The 16,614-nt window shown below is 35.8% G+C and overlaps 1 protein-coding gene and 1 pseudogene across 4 annotated transcripts in view; one reads left to right on the forward strand and one right to left on the reverse strand.

The window, feature by feature from the left end:
* Nucleotides 1-16,614, forward strand: part of Enox2 (ecto-NOX disulfide-thiol exchanger 2) — a 499,315-nt gene that overhangs the window by 162,857 nt on the left and 319,844 nt on the right. The window lies entirely within an intron of this gene.
* On the reverse strand, nucleotides 10,130-10,879 carry LOC101581930 (annotated as a pseudogene).

A 16,614-nucleotide genomic window follows, 5' to 3' on the forward strand; every position in this document is an offset into this window, starting at 1 on the left:
GTATTCTGTTTGCTAGGATTTTATTGAGGATTTTGGCATGTATGTTCATGAGGGAGATAGGCCTGTAGTTCTCTTTCTTAGTTGCATCTTTCCCTAGTTTTGGTATCAGTATCATACTTGCCTCCAGGAATGATTTTGGGAGGATTGCTTCCTTTTCAAGTTCATGGAAGAGTTTGAGGAGTATAGTGACTACATCTTTTGTACATGTCTCGTAGAATTCAGCTGTGAATCCATCCGGACCTGGACTTTTTTTTGCCGGTAGGTTTTTAATTACATCTCTTATTTCATTGGCTGTTATTGGGTTATTGAGAGTGGTTATATCTTCTCGATTGAGTTGTGGTAATTTGTACATTTCTAGGAATCTGTCCATTTCTGCAGTGTCTCCTATTCTGTGAGTGTAAAGATTCTCAAAGTAGCTATTTGTAATCTTCTGAATTTCCACTGAGTCTGTGGCAATTACACCCTTTTCATTCCTTATTGCTTGTATTTGAATTTTTTCTTTCCTCTGTTTGATGCGGTTAGCTAGGGGCTTATCAATTTTATTTAATCTTTCAAAGAACCAGCTTTTTGCTTTTTTAATTCTTTGAATTGTTTGCTTTTTCTCAGTTGAATTAATTTCTGCTGTAATCTTTATGATTTCCTCCCATCTTTGGGCTCTGGGTTTAGTTTGCGCTTCCTTTTCTAGTTGTTGAAGGTGCAGCATTAGGGTATTTATTTGTTCCCGTTCTGTTTTCCTGATGTATGATTTCACAGCTATGAATTTCCCTCTAACTGCTTTCATCGTATCCCATAAATTATGATAAGTTGTGCTTGAATTTTTATTAAATTGTAGATATTGTTGAATTTCTTGTTTAATTTCATCTGTGACCCATTGGTTGCTGAGTAGGGTGTCATTTAATTTCAATGTATTTAATGTTTTTTTCTGGTTTCTTTTGTCATTTATTTCCAGTTTCATTGCACTGTGGTCAGATAATGTGCATGGGATAATTTCTGTTTTCTCGCATATACTTAAGCATGACCTATGGACCAGTATGTGGTCTATTTTAGAAAATGACCCATGTGCAGCTGAGAAAAATGTGTATTCAGCTGTGTTTGGGAGGAACACTCTGTATATGTCCACCAAGTCCATTTGTTTCAAACTCTGGTTCAGTTCTGTTATTTCTTTGCTAAGTTTTTGTCTTGTTGACCTATCTTTTGGAGATAAGGGTATGTTAAGGTCTCCTGTTAAACTTGTGGTACTGGATATTAGATTTTTATGTCTATTAAGATTTGCTTTATATAGTTGGGTGCTCCCGTGTTTGGTGCATACATATTTATGAGTGTTACCTCTTCCTCTTCACTTTTTCCCTTCACCAGTATATAGTAGCCTTCTTTATTTCGCTTGATTATTGTTGGCTTGAAGTTGAGACTGTCTGAGAATACGATTGTTACCCCTGCTTTTTTCTGAGGGGCTCAGGAATGTAGTATTGTTTTCCATGCTTTTACTTTCCGCCTATGAATGTCTTTATGAGTTAAATGTGTTTCTTGTATACAGCATATTGTTGGATTTTGTTTCCTAATCCACTGTTCCAGTCTAGTTCTCTTAATTATTGAAATGAGTCCACTTACATTGATGATTAGAATTGAGATGTATTGATTTACAATTGACATATTATTTACCTGTTTTCATTTATTTCCTTTTTCTCCTGTCTTTAATTGCTTACCCTATTTATTTGGTTACTTCTGATCTCATTTGTGGAATTCTGATCATTTTGGTCCCTCTCTAGAACCTCTTTCAGCATCCTGTGTAGTGCTTGCTTTGTCATCACGAAATTTGTCATGAAAGTATTTCACTTCTCCATCAAACTTGAAAGAGTTTTGCAGGGTATAGCGGTGTGGCCTGGAATTTGTTTTCTTAGAGGTCTTGATGTACTATACTCCATGCTCTTCTTGCCTTCAAGGTTTGTGAAGAGAAGTCGGCCATAATTCTGATGGGTTTTCCTTTGAATATGATCTGCTTCTTTTCTCTAGCAGTTTTCAGTAGATTATTCTTGTGATGAATTTCTGGGATCTTGACTATTACATGTCTCAGTGTGTTTTTAATTCGGGTGAGGTTACTTGGCATTCTGTATGCTTCAGTTAACTGAATGTCAGATTGTTTCCTCATATTTGGGAAGTTTTCTGCTATTACTTCTGCCCACATTTTTTTAATATCATTTGTATTGACTCCTTCTTTCTCATTGATGCCTATTTGTCTCACATTGTTCATCTTTGCATGATCTTACAGGTAATGGATTCTTCTTTCCTACATCCTCGTTTTTAAGAGATCCTTTCTTACCCTTTTACTAGCTGCACCAGCATCTTCAAGATCTGAAACTCTGTCTTCACATTCACTTAAACGGTTTTGCAGGCTTGTGATTGAGACTTTAATTTCCTCTATATCTCTTTGACTCTGCTTTATGTGATCTATTTCTTTCCTGTATTGCTCATTCAAGGAATCCGTCATTTTTCTCGTCTTTGTTTTTTCTATCATTCTTCTTTAGAAGGTGGTTTAAATTCTTTTACTGAAGTGTTTTATTCATATTGGGTTTCCTCCCTGTATTTCTGTAGTTGATTCTTTACTTCACATGCTATCAGTTTTGAGAATTCTTTTTTTATTTCAGAAAAGAATTGCACTCTGAGTTCCTCTACAACTTTCTGCTTTTGCTCTTTTACTATCATCGCTATTAATTCATACATGTGAGCCGAGCTACTGTCCTCCACACTTGTTCTGGGTGGCCATTGGGTTTCCTCCATATGTTTTTGCATTTGATTTTTTTTTACTGCAGATGTTATTGATTCAGGGATGTCTTTTTTATTTCCATTCTGAGTTCCTATATACCTTTCTGCAGCTGTTTCTTTATTTCAGAAGCCATTGATTCATTGCTTTCAGCTGTGTGATTCCCATTTTGTTCTTGTTAGTGTCCTCTGCGCTTGTTATGGGTGCGTTTGGGTTCTGAGGTTGCATTTTGTTCCTTCTCGTCATTTTGTGTAGCACTGTCTTCTGATCTTCGTTGTAGATCTTTGTTGCAGTTATAAACTTAGCATGTACTGGAATTCAGGTGCAAGTCTACAAAGTTTTGTTTTATCCAGCTGTGCCTGGGTTGGGTCTGGCTGCTGTGCTCAGCTCATTCCTGCTGCTGCCCTTGGGGGTGAACCTGTTGTGCCCCTCTGGCCAGTTGTTCTGCTCCTGGACTAGCTGTGTGATTCTGTTCCATACACTCTCTGCAGGGATTGCAGCTTCAGGGTTTCACCCCACGCCTGTATGCCAGGCCTTAGCTGATTCTGGAGGGGACAAGGTGGAGTAGCGGGGAGAGGCAGCTCTCCCACTCACTCACTGGGCCTGGACTAGTACTGGATCTGGAGGTTCCCGGAATCTGACAGAAATTCTTACTTGTGGACGGAGTGTGGCGGAGTACTTTTTAGTGATGGTGGCGTCCCATGAGTGTTAAAGTGGGTGTCATTCATGCTGTGCATGGGCTGGGACCATTAGATCATCCCAGCACAGGGTAGCCAGAAGCTCTCCCACACACTCACCGGGCCTGGGCTAGGACTGGGTCTGCGTTTTCCTGGAAAGTGGCAGAAATTCCTACTGCGCATGCGGGGTGGGGGATGTGCTGTGGAGTTGTGGTGGGTATCCCAAGGGGTAGAAAAGCGTCTCACCCATGGTGAGCCTTGGGTGGGACCAGTAGGTCCCGCTGGCACAGCGTAGTGGGAAGCTCTCCCACATCCTCACTGTATTGCAACTTTCCTACTAACCTGTTTTGAAAGTCTTTCATTGCTATTTCTTTCACAATAAAATTAATATTAAAATATAAAATTTAAAAATGAAATAAAGTACAAAAACAATGTGCTCCTAAGCATAATTTCTATGGTTTGTCATAGAAAACTTGAACATACTCTTTCCATGTTACTGAAAGTTTGTGTCTGTTGACCAGTATTTCCTTATCCCCTTGCCCTCACCCCCAAAGCTCTTGTTAACCACCTTTCTGCTCTTTACTTTCCTCAGTACAATTTGTTTATTTCACTTATGTAAGTTTTCTGTCACTGCCTGGACTATTTCTGTATTATCTTTCCCTTTACTTGTTTTTCAGAATTTTTTTATTAGTGTTTGTAGTGTATAGATCTTCCTGTTCATTAAATATTTTCCTAAACACTGTGTGCTTTTGTAGGTACAGGATTGGTGAGGAACTTGTTCTGCACATGATGCACCAGCCTGTTTGTATCATTAACTTCTCTGACAGGTATTCCATCGCTGGTATAAGAAGTGTCATTGTATTGTAGGTTTTTTTTTAATTTTAAGTAAAATTTTAAAATAGTAAAAAAAACCATTAGAAGCAATATAAATATAAATCTTCACTAAACAAAACATAGTTACTACTTTTTTATATACAGGATATTTTGGATATAAATCTTCACTAAACAAAATAATAGGGATTCAACAAAGGTTATATTCCATAATGTTGTGTGCAAATTAGTTGTTTAGATTATCAGATATAAGCATGCAAATTTGGTTGAAAATTTAAAACAAATTTTTAAAGAGTAGAAAAAAGTTACACATTAACTGCTTCTTTCAATCAGCCAGCAGAAATCATAAGTACTATCCTGTATATATACATAAATACATATTTTTTCCTTCTTTCTTTTGTCCTTTTTGTCATCCCAATTGTTCTTTCCATTGAACAAATTGTTTCCCTTTCCACAGTATTTATTACACCTTTCATATTTTATTTACTCTTTGCAGTTGTTACACTAGTTAGACAATAGGATGTTTATAGATGTGGGTCAGATTTATTTCACTTATGAAAATGGTCTCTACTCATATTCATTTATGTATAAATACCTCAAGTTTATCCTTTTTTTGCTGAGAAATACTCCATTGTGCGAAACTACATCTTTTTTTATCCACACATCAGTTGATGGGCATTTGGGTTGTTTCCAAGATTAGCTATGATAAATTATGCTGCTATAAACATGAGTGCACATATGTTTTCAGTTCTTGAAAATTTCCCAGGTGGGGAAGAGTTTAGTTCAATGGGAACTCTGATCTTACCTTTTTAAGAAATCTCTACACTATTTCTATAGTGATTGTACTAGTCTACCCTCTTACCAGGAGTGTGGGAGGGTTCCTTTTTCCCCATAGCCCTTCCAGCATTTGTTACTGGTTGACTTCTTAAGGATTGCTCTTCTTTCTGGAATGAAATGGAATCTGAGTGTTTTTCTAATTTGCATTTATCTAATAACCAATAATGATGGACATTTTTCATGTATTTATTTGTCATTTGTTTTTCTTCATCTTGGAAGTGTATATTCATCTCAGATGCCCATATTTAGATTGATTCTTTAAATTTTAGAGGCTTGAGTTTTTTTTTACTTCTTTATATGTTCTAGATAAAAGTCCTTTCTTTGAAGAATAGTCAGCTAAATTTTTTCCCAATTTGTGGGATTTTTTTTATCCTGTTAGATTTATTTTTTTTCTTTTCTTTCTTTTTTTTTTTTCAGAACCGGGGATTGAACTCAGACCCTTGTGCTTGCCGGGGAAGTGCTTATTCCACTGAGCCATCTCCCTGGCCCCATGTTAGATTTCTTTTGACATGTAGAAATTTTATAAAAATTTGAGATCCTAGTTGTTGATTCTTTGAAGTATTTTATTTCCCTTTGCTGTTTGGTTTTTCTTCATGAACTCACTACCTACCCCTTTGTTTTCAAAATGTCTAACTATTTTCTCCTCTAGTAGATTCCGTGCTTCTGTTTTAATGTTTAAATCTTTGATCCATTTTGAGTGTAGTTCAGTACATGATGATAGATATAGGTCTAATTTTACTCTTTGGTATCTACAGAGTCAGTTTTTCCAGAACCGTTTATTAAAGAGGATGTCTTTTTTTCAAGTGAACATGTTTGTCCCCCTTGTGAAAGATAAGGTGGCTGAGTATGTTTGCAGCTGTATTTGTATCTTCTAATCTGTTCCATTGATCCTTAGGTCTGTCGCTATGCTAGTACCATGCTGATTTTATCGCAGTACCTTTGTAGTATACTTTCATGTCAGGGATTTCCATGCCTCCTGCCTTTCCTTTGTTGTTCATGATTGCTTTTGCTATTCTAGGTCTCCTCTGGTTCCAGATGAAGTTTTTAAATGTTTAATATAGGTCTTTGAGGTATACTATGGTATTATAATCAGTATTGCATTGAATATGTTTAGCAATTTTGGGAGTATTTTTACTTTTACAATGTTGATTCTTTCTGTCCAGGAGTATGGATTTCTCCATCCTTCCATTTTCTGAAATTCTCTTTGCTCAGAGCACTGATTTTCACTGTATAAATCTTTTACTTCCTTTGTGTGATTGAATCACAAATATTTCATTTTGGGGCGAGGATGTTTTTCTGAAAAGCATGGTTTCCCTAATTTGTTTCTCCATGCATTCCTTGTTTGTGTACAGAAATACTATTGATTTTTCAGTATTGACTTTGTATCCTAAGCTACTGAATATCATCATTAAATCTACAAGTCAATAGATATACAGCTACTTTCTCTTTGTTCACTGAGAATAAAGGTTTGTACTAATACTGTTTATACAAGATATGTCTGCATCTTGTCCTCTGAATTACTATATGAAGACAACAAAATGAAGTGTATTAGTTATTGTAAATGTTCTACTAACTTGTATTGAAACAATTTCATTGCTATTCTTTTTTTCTCATTACAATGTATAAAAATTTTAAAAATCTACAAGTCTCATGGTGGATTTCCTAGGTTTTTTATGTATAGTGTCATCTGCAAATAATGATAATTTCTTCCTTTACAATCATTTTTTTCTTTTATTCCTTTCTTTTATATAATTGTAGCTAATGATTGCAAAACTATACAGTATAGGAGTGGTGACAGTGGACATACTTGTTTTGTTCCTGATTTTAAATTGAAAGCTTTCAGTTTTGTCCATTCTATGATGTTGGCTGTTGGTTTGTCATAGATACCTTTTATCAGGTTGTGGAAAAGACCATCTATTCTGATTTTCTGTAGTTATTTTTTTAATCATGAATGAATGTTGGACTTGACTTTATGATGTGATTTTTACCTTTGGTTCTATTGATGTGGTGTATTACATTTATAGATTTGCATTATTGAACCATCCCTGAATTCCTGGGATGAGTGCCACTTGGTCATAATGTACCCTCTTCTTGATGATTGGCTGCATTGTTTGCCAGTATTTTGTTGAGGATTTTTTCATCCATGTTCACTCAGGAAATTGGCCTGTGATTCTCTTTTTTTGGTGGGGTCTTTCTATAGTTTTCATATCAGAGTAATACTTGCCTCCAGGAACGACTTTGGGAGAACTGCCTCCCTTTCAATTTCATGGAAGATTTTGAGAATACTTCGCATTAAATCTTCTCTAAATTTCTTGTAGAATTCAGCTGTGAAGTCTTCAAGACCCGAGGTTTTCTTTGTTGCTTTTTAATTACATTGTCAATTTCATTAACTTATACAGGATTATTCAGAATTTTTATATCTTCTTGATTCAACTTGGGTAGTTTTTGTGTATCTAGGTATCTGTATTTCTTCTGTATTTTCCATCCTGTAAGTAAAGATTTTGGCAAAAGGAATTGATCTTCTCATTTTCTATAGGGTCTATAGTTATTTGATGATTTTCATTCCTTATTGCATGAATTTGTATTTTTCCTTTTCTTGTTCAAGATGGCCAGGGCTTTATCCATTGTTTTAATTTTTTCATAGAACAAACTCTTGGATTCATTAATTTGTTGTATTATTTACTTTATCTCAGTTGCACTGATTTCTCCTCTGATCTTTATTATTTGCTGCCTTCTTTGGGATTTGTACTCTACTTGCTCTTCTTTTTCTACACACTTGATGTGTAGTATAAGTTTATTTAATTGGGCTCATTTTGTATTCTTGATCTGAGAATTTACCACCTTTAATTTCCCTCTTTTACCACTGCTTTCCTTGTAGCCCACTGGTTCCAGTAAGTTGTATCGCCTTTTTTATTTGATTGTAGATATTATTTAATTTCATCTGTGACCCATTGATGGTTCAGGAGAGTTTCATTTAATTTTCATATGTTTATGGAGTTTTTGCTGTTCCTTTTGTCAATAATTTACATTTTCATTGCACTATGCTCATATAATATGTATGGGATAATTTCAATTTCTTTCCATTTAGTTACACATGCTCTATGTGCTTGTATATAGTCTATGTTGGATAAACTTGCTATGTGCAGCTGAGAAGAAAGTGTATTCTGACAATGTTCTGTTGAACTTTGTAAAGGTGTACTAATATGATTGTCATCTCCTATTGAAGTTTTCCTTTAACTGTAGTGACCTTTTTATCTCTTTTGATCATTCTTCGTTTGAAGTTCACATTGTGTTTGCACAGAATAGCTACCCCTACTTTTTTCTGGGTTCCTGTCACATGGAGTATTATTTTCCTCACTTTGACTTTCAGTGTATGAGTTTCTTTATGAGGTAAATGTGTTTCTTGTATACAGAATATTGTTGGATTTTTTTTCTCCACCCAATCTGCTGTTCTGCATCTTTTGATTGGTGAGTGCAGGCAGTTTACATTGATGGTTATAACTGATATGTATTAGCTTATCTTTGTCGAGCTATTTTCCTGCTATAGGTTCGCTACTTTTACCCTGTTTTTAATTGTTTACCCTGCTTGGTGGTTTCTTTTTTTCTTTTTTTTAACTGGTGGAGTTCTGCTTTATTCAGTCTGTTAAACAAAAGCTATTGAAATTATAGTTTACAAAATAACAAAGTACCTGTTTGAAAGAATAAGACTATTAGTTACAAAATTTAATTGTAAGAATCAAAGTGTGGTTATTGGTAGAACCAACCCACACTGACAGCTCTGAAGTGCGCAGATGCTGGTTTTCAAATAAAGGTGACAAATACTGATCATATTCCCATAACAATGTTTGAGATCTACATAGTTTACTATACAAGGCTAAGAGAATAACAGTGAAATTACTAATAATTAAATGAAAGATTTAATTTCCAAATCATTTCTAGTGAGATAAGTACCTCCTAACTTTTTAAACATATAAAGCTAGATGAAACTCAAATATTTTTCTACCTGAGATCAAAGTAAGTTTTCTGTTTCCTTTCTAATCATAATTCTTAGCATTGAGATAAATCTGGATCCATGTATTTTTTCAAACTTTTTCAAAACAAATTTAATCCTTGCTTTAGAGATTCTTCCCAGATATATTTACATTTTCTTTTTATACACTAATGACAAGCTTGTGTGATTAATAGGTGTGTAATGGGACTATGAAACTAATATGAAAATAAAAAGCCACACAAGCTATTCCTGCATGTGCAATATGAACTGGGTCATAGGATTTATGTACATGCATGAATTTTTAATTAAAAATGCCCTGAATTCAAGGCTGGCCTTGAATTTATGGTGATCCTACCTCAAGCTCCCAACTGCCTGGATTACAGGTATGTGCCACAATGTCCAGCTAAGCTTACAGGAAAAAACCCTCAACTTATTCTATTCTTTATGGCAAGGGTTACAAAATGGTGTTGTAAGATAAAGATACTGTGTTAAAAGTTCCAAAACCAAGCATTAACCTTAATTGCCAACAACTGCAACTTAAATAAAAACACTAAACATGACTGGATCTTTATTGTAGCTACCCAACTTTTTGTTTTGTGGCCTGCATACTTTTACTGAGCTAACCACTTCTTCTCTCTTGTCATTCATCTATTATAAAGCAAAGTGGACGAAAAGAAACAAAAATACCTCCACAGCTGCTTTCTTTAAGACCATCTTTAGCAATGCTTCCAAATTGTAAAAGGAAAAGAACCTGCAGAGGTGAAGAGGTGGTATTTCTTCTTTCCCACTAGATGTGATTATGAAAACCAATCTATGACTATGAATAGAAAAAACAATGAAGACAGAGCAGTAGTCTACCTTTAGGAGAAACAAAATAAATTAGCAAGGCTGTTACTCCACTAGCCTTTCTTCTACATTACCTCCCCATCAGCACAAAACTTCAGATTAGATCAAAATTTCCAACTCTGAAAAGGCAATGGCATAGGGGAAACAACTAGAAAAATCGATAAATCATAATAAAGTAAATCAATAGCTTTAGCTGTCAATAAGTTTCTTTGCTTAGGTATTGGCAGCATCAATACAGTTTTTGCTGATGTCACTGTTTGTTTGTTTTTTTTTTTATTTTTTGTGGAACCGGGGATTGAACTCAGGCCCTTGTGCTTGCCAGGGAAGCACTTATTCCACTGAGCCATCTCGCCGGCCCCTGTCACTCTTTTTTTTTGTGATTAACTCTGTTTGTCAATTTTGAGCTTCAATTTCGTTGCCCGTGCCCAAGGCCATGTTCTTTTGATTTCCCAGGATATTGCCCACTTGGGTCAGGTTCTCCTCCATCTCTTTCTCTCTGGCATCAGTGGTTATCTGTCTAATGTATCTGCCACTGGCAGCTCCAGTGTCTGTCTGCTGAGGCTGCCCATTTGTAACTGGCCGATTGCTTGAATACCACATTGCTAGGTAAGTTGTCTTCACCTTCTCCTCATGTTGCCATATAGACCTTGCTAGACTCAACATTCTTCATCCTGTTACATGGACAGACAGAAATGCCACAGCACTTACTGAGTTCTGTTAAAGTCTTCTCTGTCTCTCTTATCTTCATTTATCTGGTCTATACCTTCTTCTATATGGTTTATTTGTTCCCCTCTCTTCACCCAACATGGTGATGGTCTGGATTCGTGCATCTTGAGACTATACGACTAAGTTCAGCATTTTCCTTGTACTCTCCAGAGACTCATAAGTAAGCTGGTTAGCCCTTAGCTGAATGTCTTCAGGTGACATATAATTCACAATGAATCAAAATTCTGCCAGGCACAGTGGTAGAAATGTGGATATTCAAAAGATTCTAGCCACTCCTCTCCGACTGCTACAGTTCAGACCCTCGAGACCAGACCAGGCACTGGTGGTTACTTTTTGCTGTTCTTACATTTGTGGTCATTTTCATTTTTTTCTAGAATATCTGTGAGTACTCTTTGTAGGGTTGGATTGGTAGTCATGAATTTCTTTAGTCATTCTTTGTTATGGAAGTATCTTATCTCCCTATTAATTTGATAGATGGTTTTACAGGTTAAATAAATCTGGATTGGAAGTTGTTTTCTTTCAGGATCTAAAATAGTTAACTTCGGCCAGCCAAATATCTCAGTGGATTAAAGCGCCTGCAAGTAGGTACAGGGGCTGGGGGTTCCATCCCTGGGCCTGCCATGCTGGCTCCGCCCCTGTGGGGCACTGAGAGGGCAAAAGACTGGGGGCTGTAAACAGGTGGATCACTACAAGTCCGATCTAGTTGTGACACCCTAAACATCCTATAGACCCTTCCCTAAAAATACAAAAAATAAAATAGTTCACTCTTCTTGACTTGATGGTTTATTTTGAGAAATCTGCCATGATTTTAATGGGCTTTCCATTATAATGATCTGTTCATTTTCTCTAACAGCTTTTAAACTTTTTTTCTGTATTTAGGACAGAGTTCACAGGGTCTGCAGGGTCTCAGTACATAGATCAGACTTGTAGTGATTCTCCTGTTTTCAGCCTCCCAAGCACTGGGGGTTACAGGTGTGTGCCACCATGCCCAGTCTCAGTGGCCATCTCAGCGCTCCCTGGGGGTGGGGCAGGCACAGCACCTGGGAATTGAACTTTGACTGCTGCACTCTACCTAAACTGATGCTTTAGTCCTCTATCAGGCTGGCCCTTAACAGCTTTTAATATTCTGTTCTTTTGCTGAATTTCTACGATTTTGATTATTATGTTTCTGGATATACATTTATTTTGGTTATGGCTAATTGGAGTTCTGTATGACTCAGTTATTTGTATGTCATATTCTTTTCTCATGCTTGCAAAATTTTTATTTACTACTTCTGCAAATAGTCTTTTTGTCATTTGTGTTGGTGCCTGCTGTTTGTTGATACCTGTCAATCTTACGTTGTTTTTCTTTCCATCATCTTGCAGCTATTGAATCATTTCCTGGTTCCTTATTATTTTCATGAGATCTTTCTTTTTTTTTTCTTTTTCTTTTTTTTTTTTTTTAAGGAACCGGGAATTGAACTCAGAACCTTGTGCTTGCCAGGGAAGCACTTATTCCACTGAGCCATCTTCCCAGCCCTATGAGATCTTTCTGTTTGTGATCAGTAACTCCAATGCTGTCTTCAAGGTCTGAAAGTCTATCTTGAGTTTTGTTCAAGCATTTTTGACAATTTTCAATGGAATTCTTATTTTCCTAGACATCTGTTTGAGTATGCTTCTTGCATTCTAATTATTTCCTGTGTTGTTCATTGTATGCTTGGCATCATTTTTGTATTCTCTATTTTTGATCTATTTATTTTTTTATGTGCTCAGCAATTCTTTCATGATTGTTGACATTTCTTTTACATGAGAGATTATTTCTGATCTAATTTCTTCTGTATCCTGAAGGAGTTGTTTCTTGACTTCAGTTGCTATTATTTCAGAAATTTCGGGTGTGTAACTTCCAAGTTCTGAGTCCTTGTCTCCTGAACTTGTTCTGCCTGGCTCGGATGTCTAAGGTTGCATCTTGATCCTCCATTTTGACGTTTTTGAAGCACCCAATGTTCACTCAGGCTCAGTTGTGATGGTGGAGGGTGAGGCGCAGGTTAGCAAGGCTCTCTTGAGCATGGGGTTCTGGATAGTCTCACTAAAGCTCCCTCTGTCCAAGGTTCAATGTGGCTTTACCAGTGGCATTGGGGGTGGTGTGCGTCAGTTCAGCAAGGCTCCCACAATAATGGGGGGCAGGCCGAACTTGTGCAAGGCTTCTGCAATGGTGGGTTCCAAGGTAGGGCTAACCAGGGTTCCTGCAGCAATAGGGGCAATATGAAGCTCAGGGAGGCTCCAGTGATGGGTGGCATAGGAATCATCAGTGCCCCATAGTTGTCTGGTGCTCAGCCTGCCTTCTAAGACTCTGGTTGGGGGCACATCTTAGTAAGGGTCCTGCAATGATGGGGCAGCAAGGCAAGGCAAACCATGTCCCTATAGCTGTCAGGCTCAGCCTGCCTTCTGTAATGGTATGGGGAGGCGGATCATTAGTATATAAAATATCTACTGATTTTTTTGTGTGTTCTGTGATTTAATGAATTTATTTATGAGTTCGAAAAAGTGTTCTGATTGAATTTCCACAATTATCAACATGCTGTAAGATTCTGTCACATACAGACATGGGCAGTTTAAATTCTACATTTCCAACATGGATGACTTTTATTTCTTTCTCGTATTTATGTGGTCTTATGTGTAGCTTAATTCTAGTGTTTTCTTACCCATTTTCTCTCAGGGTGATGATGTGTCTGTTGGTTAAGTAGAACTTCAAAGTCTTTTGCTATTATTGTATTATAATTGATATCTGCATTGATATCTATTTATATTTACACTATTAAGTGTTCCAAAGTTAAATGTGTACACATTTTTCTCCTTTAATGTTTATTTTTTCTGATACAAATATAGCTACTCATTCTATCATTTGATTTATGTTTGAATGAAATATTTTTTTTCTGCCTTCATTTTCAGTCTGTGTCCACTTACAAGTAAAATTAATGCACTGTGTACAATACATTATCATTGGATCTTACTTTTTGAATCCATTAAACCACTTTTTTGGAATATATAGAACATTTACATTCAAGTCAATTGTGATATGCAGATTTTCCAAGAGCATTATTTTGTTTTCTGTTTTATAAAGCCTTTGTTTCTTTTTCTCCTTTGCAATTAGTTGATTTTTCTTTAGTTACATGTTTGGAATCCTTTTATATCTTTTCATAAAGTACTTTCAGTTTTTGTTTTAGTTACTATTAGGCTACAGAAAATTTGTCATTGTTGTAGTAAGGTATTAAAAGTTGATGAAAACTTATCTTGTTTTTTGGTGGTATTAAAAAGCCTTTAATTATTTGGTCACTATGTAGGCACTTATATAATTTAATCATACAAGCTAATTAAATTTCAAATCATTTATAATCCAGAAATCAAGCTAAGGCTCTAAGTCAACACAGGTAGATCTAATTAGACATGCACATATAATCATGTAAGAACCATATTAAGAAAAGGACAACATAAAGTTAGGGTCTTTTTTGTTTCTAAATATTTTTTCTTAGTTCTCTTTTGAATTATTTTAGCATTGGGAGTTGTACAAATGGGTAAGTGTGTAGGTATGCATCTGTGTGTGGTTTAATTGCGTTTATTATATGTCATGTCCCAATTTTCAAATGGGTCTGCTTTAATGGTTTTGTGAGACTTAAGAAATAAAATAAGATCATAAACAAATAGAATTCTGGGCTGGTGAGATGGCTTAGTGGTCTAAAGCACCTACTTAGAACAAGTTTAGCAAAGCACATGGACCGCGGTTCAATCCCCCAGCACCACATGCCAGCCAGCCCCGACCCTGGTGGGCTGAGCTGGCCACACACGCACACACACACACACACACACACACACACACACATAAATAAATAAAATAAATAAATTTATTAAAAAAAAACAAATAGAATGCTATATTTTAACCTATGCCGATGGTATTATTTTGATTTTGTTTTTTTTAAGAGAGTCAAATTAAAATTTTGATATATTGTATAAACTAGTAAAATAAGAATACCCTTCAATAGAAAACAATGTAAAATTTATCTTAACTTTCATTAATTTTACTTTTTTATATATTTAATACAAGGTGTACAGGGTCTCACTATGTAGATCAGGCCTATAGTGATTCCCCTATGAAAACTTATCTTTGATCACATATAAAAATTACACTTTTAGGGGCTGGGGAGATGGCTCAGTGGAATAAGTGCTTCCCAGGCAAGCACAAGGGCCTGAGTTCAATCCCTGGCTCCGCCAAAAAAAAAAAAAAATTATACTTTTACGCCACCTCTGCATTTTATGTTTTGTTTTCTGTGTTACAGTTTGTATCTTTTTGAGTGTATTCTTAAAAGTTTTGTTAATTATTATTATTTTTAATAGTTTTTCTGATAACTTTCTGACTAAAGGTGATTTACACAGCCATATCACAATATTACAGTATTCTCAGTTTGTGTATTTATTGTGACCTGGGGAAGGGTGATATGGGTAATATAAATCTGTCTTTCCTACCTCCTTCAATTTGTTTTTTCTTGCTTCTGTACTATACCCAGTTATAGTAAACTCTTACCTAGTTTCCTTAGCTATTGTAAATGTATTTCTGTACATGGACAGGTGTTCAAACTGATGCTTCCTTGAAGACATGAGTATTGGAGAATCCTACTTTACCATGTTCCTCAGGTCTCCTCACTTCTATTGTCTCATTCAGTTTTGTACTGCATTTAATAAATACATATCACATATTATATTATAGTATGTGTATAAAATATATACTTACTATCTTTTAATCTATAGACTCAGACATCATAAATATTCTTTAACCTTAGGGTGGGGATTTTAACTTGTAATAAACATGTACTCCTTTCCTAAGAGTAACCATGATCTTTCTTGTGAATTATTCTGTTCAAATCATTTATAAATAATGAGATAGAAGTACATATCTAAAATGTGACTTAATTGTGAACAATTAAAGCTTGTTTTGCTTAATCCAAGACCAAGTAATATAAAGCTTGCTTTTGTGAGAATAAAAGAAAATAACAATCTTTGACATATGCCTTGGCATTTTTAAAGGACTATTAAAAAGGAATTTTCCTTGTCATACCATTTCTCATTTACTTTTCTCTTGTTGCTGCGACAGAATACCCGGTACCCAAAAGGAATGTAAGGAACCTTTATTTAGCTCACAGTTTGTGGAGATTTCAGTCCATACTTGACTGGCTCCAAGAATAGTGGCACATTTCACAGGTCAGCAGTTCATGGCAGAGAAAACAGCAAAGAACAAAGGGAGGGAACTGCAGCTGCAGCAGCTAGCAAGCCTTTTCCCTCTCCTTACATTATAATGCAGATTATCTGCCCCAGATTAGTGTAGTATTCACACCCATATTTTACAGCACTGGATCATGAATTAATACTCTAGAAGCGACCCCAGTGACTGCATGAGGTTTTCTGGGGACACCTGGGTACAAATCATAACACCCCAGTAGAAAGACGTGCTATAGCACTGACACCAATCTTGGCAAATGTGGATGTAGTGCCATTACTTTAAGTAGTATGCTATAAACTCTTTTTGATGAGTATTGTAGATGCTATGTGAAGTGAATATGCCAGCATCAACACTTGTTAAAATTATAGTGACTTGCTGGTTGTGTTTTCAACAGCTACACATAAGTCACTTCCTGTTTTGTAGTAGAATAACTCATACATCTACTAACAAAGAGCAAAAAGAATTGTAATTTTATTATGTCTGTTAATAAGCTTAATAAAACTCTGATGAGCATTGCTTTCTCATTTTTCTTTTTTTTTCTTTTTTTTTTTTTCTCAAAGTTTTATTGACAAACAGATAGCAATGAGACAGCTTCAAATCATATCGGAAGGACAGTTTCAACAAATAATACACTGCATATATTCTTCTTAGTGGTTAATTGCTGTACAAGATGCGGACTTGTGATCCCATTTACAAACAC

The sequence above is a fragment of the Octodon degus genome, unplaced genomic scaffold (assembly GCF_000260255.1).
Source record: "Octodon degus isolate 3935 unplaced genomic scaffold, OctDeg1.0 scaffold00063, whole genome shotgun sequence".
Classification (NCBI taxonomy): domain Eukaryota; kingdom Metazoa; phylum Chordata; class Mammalia; order Rodentia; family Octodontidae; genus Octodon; species Octodon degus.